Genomic DNA, 9,720 nt, shown 5'->3' with positions numbered 1-9,720 from the left:
TCCAGAGTTTCCCGTCCATGGTGGAGTGGGGTCCGATGTAGGATCAGGCTTCTATAACACATGACCCATTATACATGTGAAGATTTGTTATCACAGTTACCATAACTGTAGCAGGCACTGTAATTTAACAAAGAGGTATTTTTATTATGGTTACTATGCATGTGTAATATCTATCATATGTACTAATCATTTCTATTAAGATCAACACAGTAATTTATAAAAACACATCAACTCATATATATTTTTTGCAACTGTGTAGAAGATTTTTTAAATGTCCATAAACCGCTTATGTTAGAAACTTACATTCTATTTTTTTATCACTTTTGGGTAGGTCATTTCAGATATTAAATATCCTTGTTAAAAAATGAATACTAAAAAAGTTGCACATAATCATGTGAACTATAACAATGTCAATAATGGTTTATGAATTCAGATGAGCCGTGAGGTTGGTTAATAAGACACAGACTGATAGTTATCTCCTGGCAAGGAAATGATGATATTTGCACCAATTATACAAAGGCAACTAGTTATACAAAAGATCCTACTTAAATTATTGTGCCGAGCCAGCTCAGACAAGGGTTCCGCAAGCCTGAGGGAGGGCGGCGAAGGATGAAGAAATGACAGACAAAGAGAATAAGCTGGGTTTAGGTCAGTGGTCGGCAAACCGCGGCTCACGAGCCACATGCGGCTCTTTGGCCCCTTGAGTGTGGCTCTTCCACAAAATACCATGTGCGGGTGTGCACGTACAGGGAACGTTGTGGAGTGAAAGAAGATGTAGTGTCGAGGATTGAGAAAGGTATGTTGAGATGGTTTGGACATATAGAGAGGATGAACGAAAGGAGATAGATAAAACAAGTATACAAGACGAGTGTGGATGGTAGAGTTGGAAGGGGTCAACCTCAGCAAACGTACCTCAATCAGATTGAGGACGTTTTTAGCAAAGGCCAGCTTAGGAGTACCCTAATTAAGTTAATAACAATGTACCTACCTATATAGTTTAAGTTTAAAAAATTTGGCTCTCAAAAGAAATTTCAATCGTTGTACTGTTGATATTTGGCTCTGTTGACTAATGAGTTTGCCGACCACTGGTCTAGGTGGATCTTCCTGTGCCTGGCTGAGGCCACAGAGAGAGATCCAGAGGCAAGCTGAACCTTTATTTTATAGCCAGAGGTAAACAATGTAGTGGTCACCATAGTTACAATGTTCTTGTGAGTTTCACTTGTTTGGGCAGCACTTGCTGCATCTCCCTCACCCATTAGCTACCCAGATAAGATCTAGAGAGTGTCATAAGGCCAAGCCTAATTATGCTAAGAGGACTGTGCCCTCTAAGCTGGGACTTGTTTGTGGCTTTGCCAACAGGTCAGTCGGAGGCTTAACCCTATAGCTGCACCCTACAAATGATTATTGTTAATTCTCACAAGTTTTTATATAATTCTCATCAATATTAAAGGCCTATGAAGTATCTTTTATTTGTCAGAGCATGAAATAATAATATTGTTCAAAGTGACAAATTATGCCCATTTGATACCATTGTAATAAACTGGTTATTATTAATAGAAAAGGTGTAAAGGGGAGACTAGATAATATATGCATGTCATTTATACAGCTTTGCCAAAAGTGGAAGTTAACATTCTCCAAGTCTGTCCTCTGCAGATTGCTTGGGAAAGGGACTGGACAATGGACACATCCCCAGTAAGGTCTGGGTGACATAGAAAGATGCTTGTCTGTCAGTCACAAATGGGAGCAAGTCAGTGGCCAGAATAGGCCTGCCCACTGCAAGTGCATGAAAAATCAGAGATACTTAACTTGTGAACAAAGGAGGACTCTCTCTCTGCTGCTCATGCCTGACTCCTGTGGCATACACCTTTGTATTTTAGGTGATATGCAGGATAAAACATTTTTTGGTGAATATGTGCCACATTGAGAACCAAGATTAATAATCTAGACCCCTGTTTGGGAGAGGTGTTAAAGAGGATACTCCTAGTCTATTCCTTAAAGTCAAGTGTAAGTGTAAGTTTAAAAAATCCTCACTCGAGGCTATGTTTTTTATTGATTACTAGAGGCCCAGTGCACAAATTCGTGCATGGGTGTGGTCCAGCCGGCCCGCTCCAATCTGGGCCAATTGGGCCAGGCTGGCCGGGGGGAGGGGCCAAAGGCAGTTGGCCAGCCAGCCCTGCCCCTAATCAAGGTGGGGGGGGGGGGTCATGGGCAGTTGGTGGACCAGCCCCGCCCCTTTGGTTGAACTCTGAGTCGAACTCCTAGTTAAGGCGACAATTTGCATATTAGCCTTTTAATATATAGAATTAGAGTGGAAGAGGGAGCAAGAGAGAGAAACATCAATGTGAGAGAGAAACATCGATCGGTTGCCTCCTGTACACATCTTGACTAGGGATTGAACCCACAACCGAAGTAAGTGCCCTGACCGGAAATTGAACCTGCAACCTTTTGGTGTATGGGATGATGCTTCAACCAACTGAGCCACCCAGCCAGGGATTAACTGTATTTTTAAACTATTTACATTCAGGTCTGAGCTATATACAATGGAAAATGTGTAGAGATGACTAAGTCTAGTAATAGTTAACCTTGAAAAGGAAAAGAATGGTGGAATTATTTCCTTTTCCTGAACATAGTTGAGGTAGATAATCTTCATCAAATACATTCTTTAAAGAATAAAAATGACTCTTAAAATGAGATTACTAAAGAACTTCCAGTGTCCTTTTATCATTTCCTTTAAATCAAGCATGTCAAACTCATGGCCTGCGGGCCACATGTGGCCCACAACAAAAATTTTTGAGGACCAGCCAATATAACAGTATGTAAGAAATGTTTTAATAAAAAATTTTTAACTTAATTTTTACAATATCCTGTTAAACGTAATTATTAATAACAAACTACAACGTTTGCTAATGACTGATTACTATAATCGTGTTGCATTCATTTCCCTGACGCGCCTTACATGCAGAAGCACCATTTCTCTCCACTAATAATAGCAGTGAATATTCTAGCAGCCGATTGCCGAGTCATTAGTCTTATACTGACTTGTTTAGTGTGCGCAACAGGAAATATTTCGCTTTTGGAGAACAAGAAAAATAGGTTTATTTGCATTATGGTTATTAATTTGTGTAGTTATTCAGTGTAAGTTAATGTTCAAAAATATTAATTTTTATTAAAATGTTCTGTTATTTTATGTTAATGATAACTCATTTATTTCAGCCCTTTGTATTCAGCATGTCTCTATTGAAAGAAAGCTACGTTTCTATGAAAATTGAAGCTTTTTTTTTGTGGCCCACATAAACTTAAACCTTGTTTATTTGGCACATGTTAGCTGTTAGCTTTTGAGTTTGACATGCTTGCTTTAGATGGTCGGTATGAAAATGTTATATATGGGTAGAATATCTATCTATCATCTATCTATCTATCCACTTATCCACCTATCATCATCTAACTGAATCATACCCTAAAAAGGTCCAAGTACTCTGATACTTTTCTTTCAAAGGAGAGCAGTCATTCTAGCATAACCAGAGAGATTGCATTTCAGGTAAGGCAGCAATTAGCAAATGTTTTCTGTAAAATGCCAATAGTAAATATTTTAGGCTTTCAAGCCACACAGTCTCTGTCACTGCTACTCAACTGTGCTGTTTCAGTATGAAAGCATCTGTAGACAATATGTAAATGAATCACTAGGACCATGTTGAATAAAGCTTTATTTACAAACACAAGCAGCAGCCCTGACTTGATCCATGGGCTATAGTTTACTGACTCCTGGTCAGAAATGTTCTGTACTTTCTAAAAAGGTTACATTTTCTAATTTGATGTTAGATATTTCTGACATTTACGAAGCTGGTTTGTCTCTAAAGAGTTTGGAGTTTTACTTTCTCCTTGATTTTTGGTGTGAAAAATTACCACGACCTCATATAACATTGACTGATTACGTCTTTTGTCATCAGCACTAATGAAGCTATAAATCTTAGTTGTGTTGGCACATTTAGGTAGATCACAGGCCTGCATTGGTTTCCCAGAGAAAAGCTGCCTCATTAAAAGCACTGGTAGAAAGGCTGCAGTGATGGCTAAAGAGGGTTTGTAAGCCTTTCTTACTAAATCAGCCTTTAATGAAACTTTAGTTGTGTGTATTTGCTTAATTTTTCTTCTCATAGGTAGATGGAATTTAATTTTCTTACTTCAAAAGATTCGCACTGTAAGACTCCGGGTAGCATCAATCATTTTATTTAATGTTTTCAAACTACCTAGGAGGGATTGTTTTCTAAAATGTTGTCATCAGCAAGTAGAGTGAAAAATAAGAAGCAATCCTGTGCCTCTGGCAGAAGCCCATAAAGAGACCGAATTAAATGATGCAGGTAGAAGCAGGCCTGCCACTGAATTAAGATAGTGTCACACATGTGAACCGTGGGATACAGAGCCTTCTCTAAGTAAAGGAATTATCTACAGCATTTGTTTATGTGACAGATGTTTTGAACTAGACTTCAGACTCACTTGTTATGGGGGTGGGAAGTATCATAGTCTGCCCTTGAATCATGTCCTTTTGGTCGGTGGGGTGGGGAGGAAGGAGGGAACAGAGGGCAGTGTCTCTTCCTTGGTTGGTTCTATTGTAGTCCTTGAGCTGCTGGTCCCTGCTTTTTATTTGGACTAACATTGACTAACCCAGCCGTGGGCAAACTACGGCCCGCGGGCCAGATCCGGCCTGTTTGAAATGAATAAAACTAAAAAAAAAAAAAAAGGATAGTACCCTTTTATGTAATGATGTTTACTTTGAATTTATATTAGTTCACACAAACACTCCATCCATGCTTTTGTTCCGGCCCTCCGGTCCAGTTTAAGAACCCATTGTGGCCCTCGAGTCAAAAAGTTTGCCCACCCCTGGACTAACCTGTGGTGAATCCTGTGTGGAAAAACGTCCAAATTCTAGTTCCGCATGAAGAACTTGCATATATTCTATTATACCTTCCAACTCCCCACTTAGCTTCTGCCCTGGGCAGTCCACTCTAGAGTGTCTTGTGTCTGGGGACCCCATCAAGGGTTGCAGGGCATCCACTTGACCCATGGCAAACTCACACATTCTTGATTTTTTTCAAGTAGTTTGTAGACTATTTCACTGCCAGCCAGTTTTAGCCCAGTTGTCTCACTCCGACTGTATTTTCCTCTTGTTCAAATAAGCTCAGTGGGCAAAATCCGTAAGACCTCTATGTAAGCAGATATCCACTATGGAATGAGATGCCAGTCTCCCCTTCAGATAGGCTTCTTCAGTTCTCTGAGTGATTCTTTTATAGTCTCTCCCTCACTGTGTTGTGATAGGTACCGACCCATCCCTGTGGGTAAAGAAGGGAAAATACTTCACCAAGAACTACTGATGACTCCTGGGCAACAAGGAAGTCCCACTCAGCATCCTGTTTGAGTATCTTGGACTAGGTTAATGGTAGTGATAAAGCATAGAAATAGATATATTAGAAATATTTAGGAGATCACATTTATAGGACGTGGTGAGTAGATTGTTAGATTAGGTATAGGGAGTAAAGGAGAAAGAGAAGAGAGAGAACACCAGAGTAGGATCAGGTTGAATCATGTACCACAGATTCAGTGTTTGATATGTTGAGTTCTAGATGATGGTGCAGACATCCAGGCAGAAATGTCACATTGGCAATTAGTTACATGTACTCCAGGAGCCAGGTCTTGAAACACATACAAATTTGTGAGTCATGTGAATGCAATTTTCTAGGGATACAGTCTGGGATGGAAAGATGAGGGTGTCTAGGATGATCTTTGAGGAATTCTAACAGTAAATGGTTGGGTGAGTAGGACTAAGCATTCCAAGGGAGACTGAGAAGCAGCAGCCATAGAGGTAAAAGGAAAACCAGGAGATGGTTTCCAGGGACAAGATGCGTAAGACAGAATGGCAGGATGAGAACTGAGTGGCAGAAGGGTCATTTGAGATGATTCTGTTTATATCGCTCCTGTCTATAAGGAGGACATTAACTAAATGGAAATGCAAATGGAAGCATAATGAAACTCTTGCAGATCTATTTGAAAGGTTCATGTTGTTAAATAAAAATTTATTTCAGCAATTTGCTTCCCATGTGTGTTATAATCATTTCCAGAGAGGCTTCATTTATCATAAAGACACTGCTCTATGTATCACAAGGAAAACATTATAAACGAGGAGTCATCCCATAAAGGAATATAATTTCATTCTTTATAGATTTTAACAAGTGTGTGTGTGTGTGTGTGAGAGAGAGAGAGAGAGAGAGAGAGAGAGAGAAAGAAATTCATTTTCTAAAGCCAAAGTTATCATTTGTTATTTCTTCTAAGATTTCTTGCACTATTGTTTATGTTGTGTGCTGGGTTAATTAACAAATATCAGGAAAATATTTAAATAACCGCCTGAATTGTATAAAGCTTATTATAAAGAGAATGTTCCGCAGCTGTTTTCTATTTCTCCTGATAAAAACAAGAACACAGCTTCATCTTAAGCCATAGAAACTTGGGTAACAACAAAATAGAGTTGTTTCCTAGAACAGAATGAACAATGGTGGGTTCCTGCAGGACAGAATAACACGTGGCTTAAATGAATCATGATTTGGGTGTATTCTGGGGCATACTCTTTGCTTCCCTGGCTGTGGGCATTGCTACAAGTGAGACTTGCATTTGGAATGCACACGATTCTTAACTGCTCTCTAACTTAAGCATCTTGTTCACCCTGAAGATGGCAAAGCTTCTACAAGTTGATGCCAATGTACTTTTTAAACTTTATCTCCCACCACTCCCCTATTTCAATCCTCTATTTCAGTAAAACCGCAACCTCCAAATATAGCCTTTGTTCCCCTGGTTCAGAATCTTCTCTAAATCTCCAGGATATCTGGCTCAGATGTGACTTCTACTGAGGAACCTTTGAGACCAACCCGATAAAATGTAATCTCGCCTTCTTCCTGATTCTTTTTAACCTTTCTTGAAATATCACTTATTTATAATTTATTCATTCAATAAATATTTATTAGGTGTCTACTATGTCAGATTTTATATTTGTGATAGGTGCTGGGGACAAAGTAGTTCTTAATTTTCTGGGGTTTGCGTTTTTGTGGCATTGTAGTGGTTGAGACCATATATTTGGGGACCAGTTTTCCTTGGTTTGCATCCTGGCTATGTTCGTTTCTAGCTGTGTCATCTTGTTGAAATTTTTATATTTCTGTGCTTAAGTGTCATCATCTGAAAAGTGGAGATAAATCACAACTACCGAAAGAAATAGTGTTGATTTCAGTGTGTGGGCCACCCCAGAGGCATGTCCTCACCTTGCTTTCTAGCGGGAGCTATCCTTGTAACAGCTCGTCCTCTTCCCCTGGGCCGGGGCCCAGGCTGCTGCCACTACTGCAGACCCGAAGCTTGCAGAGTGGCTGCCCTGGCCTAATTGTAGATGGGATGGACTTTTCAGAGACACAGTAGTTAGTGCCTTTTTATTTATTTATTTATTTTTGCCTCTCTAAATCCTTTTTGATTTCTTATGAGCACCCAGCTTCTCACAAAGCTATGGCCAGGTATATATCCCAGTCCCCAATATATGTTCCACCTTTCCCTGCTTCATTGCCCTCTTCTTACCTTCCTGCCTCCCTGGATCACCCACCTAGGACAGGGCTAGCTTATATGCTTTGGGGTAAAGCTCTGTTTTTTAGGAGACTTGGGCTAAGACACCACTTCATTGGCCTATTGTGAGAATTAAGTGGAAAGTTCTCAGAGAGTACCTGACGTAGAGTAGGTAACAAATGCTGGCTATCATTGTGGGGGAAAGTATATAAGAGAAGGATGAATTAAGGGGGATTATTTAAAGATTCTCAGAAAAAATGCTGTGAGCCAAGACCTGAATGCTGAGTAGCCAAGTATAGGATTTGATAGTGGATTACATTTGTGAGTATACCAAACAGTAGGATCATTACATTTAAAAGCCTGAGGATAAGAAAGAGCATAGATATGAGGAATTGGAGGCATTAATACAGTGGTTCTCAACCTTCTGGCCCTTTAAATACAGTTCCTCATGTTGTGAACCAACCATAAAATTATTTTTGTTGCTACTTCATAACTGTAATGCTGCTACTGTTATGAATCGTAATATAAATATCTGATATGCAGGATGATCTTCGGCGACCCCTGTGAAAGGGTCTTTTGACCGCCAAAGGAGTCGCGACCCACAGGTTGAGAACCGCTGCATTAATAGTTAAAACTTTTATATATTATATTTAGTTGCAGCTACTCGTATATATGCATTTAGCAGAAACAATAAAGTTTATCAAATATTTCACTTTCTTTCCTCTACCTCCCAGTCCTCTTGCAGTTCTGGATATTGAAATCAAGGAAGTGACGTGTCACTGCTGCAAAGTCTATATTCTTCTTCTACTGCAGTGACTAGAGATTACATGTTTCAGATGGATGGGATACAACATGGTAGAGCTGCTATCACTCAGTTCCCTAAGTGGAACAGAGGCTCTAGCTAACCTGCCTATACTGAGAGCAAGAAATAATCCTTTGTTGAGTGAAGCCCAGCAGAATTATAGGACTGCTTTGTTATTGCAGCTTAACTTAGCTCATCCTAACTAATACAATGAGTAGGCTTCCTGACTACAATATTACCTTCAGGGTCAGGGTCTATGGATAAGGCAAGCATGCAGAAGCTAGGGTGCAGGATTGAAGGAGGCACTCATTCTTAGCTTTGTGCAAGTGAATGATATTATGACCAAAGCAGAGTGAATGGGAGAAGAGTGATGGGAAATGAGATCTGAGAGGTTGAGGCTTCAAAGACCATCAGCGATCTTTGGATTTGTAGTGGAATTATAGTTAACTCCTATTTTCTATAAGAAATGAAAGCAAGATCATTTCAAGAAAAAAACCAAATCCAGAGGAATTTATTTAGACACAGAAAACTTGCTTTTACTATTTAGAACAAATTTTACTCCAAAAAAATTCTTCTTTGAGAAGAAAATTGCCTTCTACTTCTACTTTCTCAAAATCCTCCCTGGAGTTTCCACATTGTTCGTAAGAATTTACACTGTCTCACAACTAATGGAAACTTCCTTGTGAGTGAAATTCATGGTTACAGAAGAATCCCTCTATCAGGTTCAGAGTCATTCCTTGATGGAGGAGAAAAAAGAATTTAGCTAATGCCTGCATTCATGAATAATATTCTCCTGTTAAGCCAGACTCATTATTCGGTTCCAACTCTCTATCTTTCTCACTGTTGTTTAATTTAAAGCCTGCTGTGTGTGTATGGTGGGATGGTAGTGGTCAGAATACAAATGTTAATATGAGAAAGTATGTCTTTTCTCCTTGGTAATAAGACTTATCTGAAAATAACCAGAACAAATCCAGGATATCATATTGTGGCTTGGAAACCTACAAATGCTGAACTGGCCACGTGTTTCTTTGAGCTTTAGCTATAAGGGGCACATATTTGCAATCTGGAATAATCGGTTTTGTGACAGTAGCAGCAGTATTCTAACTATGTACTTTTTCAGCCTAGCTATAGAAATTAGCTTTTGGGAGAAGTACAAGTTTTTCTAAGAAGCTATTAATTGAATTAAAGGTCAATGCATAACTCTCCCTGGTGGTTGGATATTTGAAAGATATTGCCAAAATACAAACAATGAGATGCATTCAGAGAAGAGTATATTGGATGTGCTCAATTCTTAGAAAAATAAATTTGGGATCATCTAATCTCACTACAGT

The sequence above is a fragment of the Myotis nattereri genome (assembly GCF_964212035.1).
Source record: "Myotis nattereri genome assembly, chromosome: 6".
Classification (NCBI taxonomy): domain Eukaryota; kingdom Metazoa; phylum Chordata; class Mammalia; order Chiroptera; family Vespertilionidae; genus Myotis; species Myotis nattereri.
The sequence above is the reverse complement of the archived record's forward strand: the minus strand, read 5'-3'. Positions refer to the sequence as shown.